The following is a 4087-nucleotide window of genomic DNA, read 5'->3' on the forward strand; positions in this document are numbered from 1 at the left end:
TAGTTTACTGGTTACCAGAGGAAAAGTGGGGAGGGGAGTAAATAAGGGTAAAGAGGGTCAAATATGTGGTGACGGAGGGAGTTTGACTTTGGGTGGTGAACACAATGCAATTTTCAGATGATTTATTATTGAATCGTATACTTGAAACCAAATAATTTTATTAACCAATGTCATCCCAATAAATTTAATTTAAAAAGAAAGGAAAATGAAAATAATTAAGTTTGTACAAAATCTTTCAAATTTTAATTAATCAAAACTTGTATGAGAGTTCTTTTGTTTAACAAGCAGAATTTTTAAAAAAGGACAATAAAAAGAGTTTATCTTCTTAGGCAAATCATATTTAAGTAAAAAATCTTAAGTACAAATATCTTCCTATGCTTGTGTACTTTCCAAGTTTTTTTTTAAAAAAAGCATTCTCATATATAAGCATAAAGCCTGGTACAATATCTGTCTACCAAAATGTGTTTTCCAGAATTCTAGATTCACAATTCAAATTTCTCTTTTTGTTCATAAAAAGTCTGATTAAACACTAGAGGTGTTAATTTAAATATATAATAATCTTTAGAGGCCTATTGCTTATTTCGGCATTTCATTGAGTAGCAAAAACATAGCCACCTTGTCTGAAAGTGTGACAGCAACAGTAAAATGTGTAAAAACTTCAATTACTTGTTTTAAGGTCTTTGCTATACCTAATGTCTCTCATGCTGTGTAGATTCTTCTGTTGGTCAAAAGTGTTTATCACTTTTCAACTAGTCATCTAATCTTTATGAAATATTATTCTGTCCTTCCCACATCATTGAAACACTAATACAGCCACTCTTCTTCCTTTGTCTGAGAAAAGAGAACCCTGTGATTACTTGACCCTTTTAGGGAACTCTGCATGTCCCTTACAGACCTTGTAGAGACTCCCTTGTGAATCTCTGATTCAATTTTGTAACGGTTCATACTTAAAAAGAAAAACTAAAAATTGCCAAGCAGGCTAGGCTATCACAGATTTTAATTTACCCTTGAAATATAAGCTTCTCACAGATTTTAAATGAGTTCAACTAGCCATATTAATTGTTTTTGCCCAGATCTACCAGCTAAGAAAAGATAAACTATTTGTAGTGATAGTAGATAATGTTTGGGTTAGGCTATGATTTCTAAATGCTTTAAAACAAAGAGATTTCCCAACCACTACAAGAACCCTGATATAATGGACTGTAAAATAACCTTGAGATGTTTTTCTAGTACTTAAAGAAATAGCCACAATAAAAGTGAGAGTTTAACAAAAATCCTTCATGACATTACCCACATAACCGAGAGAAATTAGCTGTAACATAGAGCCAACATTAGTGGGGGTAATTTTAAGAATTGTTACTGATGATGGCTCCAATGCATATACTAGTCGCCAAATATTTATAGCTCATTCTCTCACTTCCTTTGGGACTTCGCTCAAATATAACTTAGCAGCGAGGTCTTTCCTGACCACCATATATGAAATAAGAAGCTTCTCCTCTCCCATCTTGTTTTATATTTTTTCCCAGCAGTTTGTCTATTGTCTTTCCCCATTAGAATGTAAGCTCCATGAGATTTTTTTGTACTGTTCCTTCCTGTTATTTCCAGTGCCTAGAGATGTCTAGCACACAGTGGGCACTGTATAAGTGTTTAATAAATAAAGTATGTCTTCCTAACTCCATTGCACTTAGCAGCATTCATTTATTCATTCAACAAACAGAACCTTTTATCTTTCAGGCACTATGTTGAGATCTGGTGATGAACATTGACTACCTTCTACCTTCAAGGAGGTTACTGTCTAGTCAGACGTCCCATAACCATCCTTCATAGGGTCCCATAGTGGTCTGAAATACAAGTAGATTGGCAATGAAAGCACAGGGTAATAAATGCTATGATAGGTAGAAATACTAGACACTGTGGGACTGCACAGCAGACTCATCTAGCCCAGTCCTGAGGGAACAAAGAGGACTTTCTGGGCGAAGTAATGTCTAACAAAGACACGATGAAAAGGAATTAATTCAGGTGAAATATTAGGAGTGTTTCCTAATATTTAAGAGTGTTTCATGCAAAGAAAATGTGGAAAGGCTGAGCAGCGAGAAAGGATGTTGCCAGACCTAAAGACCTACCCTTCCCAAGGGCACTGACTTGTTTCCTGTGTTCCAGTCTTTGCACTAATTGTTCCCTCTGCTGGGAATGGCTGGAAAGTCACCCTGTTTAACACTTAATCACCTCTACATTCCGAAAAATGTTTTGCTATGTGGCTTCTCCTGCCTGATATAAGTCAAAGTGATCAATTCCTTCTTTGTCACATCACTATAATCCTCGTTTCTTCTGTTGTAGCTCTTAGCAATGTTTTTCTTCAACACTAGTAGGTGGAATTGTTAGAGAAGAGAAACTCTCCCTCATATACTGAATTTTTTGGTGCTAGGAACTCAAAGCGTCTGACATGGAGTAGGTATTCATTCCGTGTTTGTTGAATGAACGAGTGAATAATTAGTTCTGCTTCTGAATGTAATTTTCTGATTCTATTGCCTGGAGAAGATTACAAGCGGAAAATCCGAGGACTCTCCTACATTTGGAAAAGAATGATCGCAGAATAAAAACTAATATAACTATAGATCTATAGGTATACCTATTTTATCTATGTCTCTATGTCTCCATCTATCCCTCCATCCATCCATACTCCTTCCTACCTATCTATCCGTCCATCTATTCATCCATTTTCTATCCATCTATTCACATTCTAGCTCTTGCTTGATTAGTAAATGAGGTAAAGAACCACAAATGTGTCTTATTTCATAAACATGTTAATATTTATCTCCAATTAGTTCTGTGAAAGCAGAAGCTGAGATGGGACTTTGCGTGCATGGTATTTATTAAGGACCAACTTCCTGCTTGAAAGGCTGAATACAGACTGGAGAGAGAACTGCGATGTAGGCTCACCAGAGACTCAGGAAATGCTATGGGGAGTCTTAGAGCACATATGAACCCAGTCAAAGTTGTCCCATAATGGCCTGAAAAACACCAAGAACGCCATCAGTTTATCAGTAGTTGGATGGAAGGGCGTATACTTGGTTGCGTGTGGCAACAGTTTAGAGAACCCCTGATTGGAGTGACAGCTGGAGGCTGTCTGGTCACTGAATGCCAAGCAGCCTGGGCAGCAAGTCCTTCCTTGAAGTAAGACTTCTGTATCTACCAAAGTTTCACTCCATAAACACAGAGTCGCAATTTCAAATGAGGTAGGTTATATTCAAATTTCCCTAACAAGAACGTGTGTATTTAAAAAGGTGTGGAAAACATCAAAGATGTATGATGGAAATCGCTATCTTGGAAACTTATTACAAATACATTTTTTCCCCTCGGAGATATTATTGGAATCTGAAGCACTGCCATGTAGCTTTCTTTCTTTAAATTTGATGGGTACCACTTTTTTGTCAGAATTTTGGTTTACTTTGTCCTAAAAGCCATCTTACATTTTCCACGGCAGATGCAGATCACTCTACCCTTTCGGGGTCTGTGAATTTCATCTTTTCCATCCCTTTTCCATGACATCAGAGGCCAACTATGCAAACAAATTTCTCTTAAACGGATTCATATGGTAGCTTTGTACTTTGAAGTTTAATATTAATATTTTCTATTATAAAATAAGTCTTAAAACCTATCTTAAAACAACAAAGTCAATTGATTTTTTGAAATTGTTTCGATATAATAGATATCATTGAGGAATTTTAACATTATAAAAATCACCTGCAAAAAATATATCTTCCCTCTCCATCTAAGAATTTCGCTTGTGCGTTTTTCCTCCCTGTGTCATCCTAGACCATTCTGTTCTACTGTCGTTCTTAGTTTCTGACTGCATTTCTTACTGTTTCTAACCAATGCTTCGTCTTTTTTTCTAGCTGTTTTTTCCACAGCTTACATGAATATTGCTATCAATAGGATCTAGAGGTCACCAGTAACACATTAAAGGTTAATTCTGCATTAAAAAATCATTAGGCTCCTATAGACAATTATGAAATTATCTGCCAGACCCTTAAACCTTAAGACTCTTGAAATTCATCTGTGTTCCTTCTGTTCACTTACATCTCTA

The sequence above is a fragment of the Pteropus vampyrus genome, unplaced genomic scaffold, assembly GCF_000151845.1.
Source record: "Pteropus vampyrus isolate Shadow unplaced genomic scaffold, Pvam_2.0 Scaffold66, whole genome shotgun sequence".
Taxonomy (NCBI): Eukaryota; Metazoa; Chordata; class Mammalia; order Chiroptera; family Pteropodidae; genus Pteropus; species Pteropus vampyrus.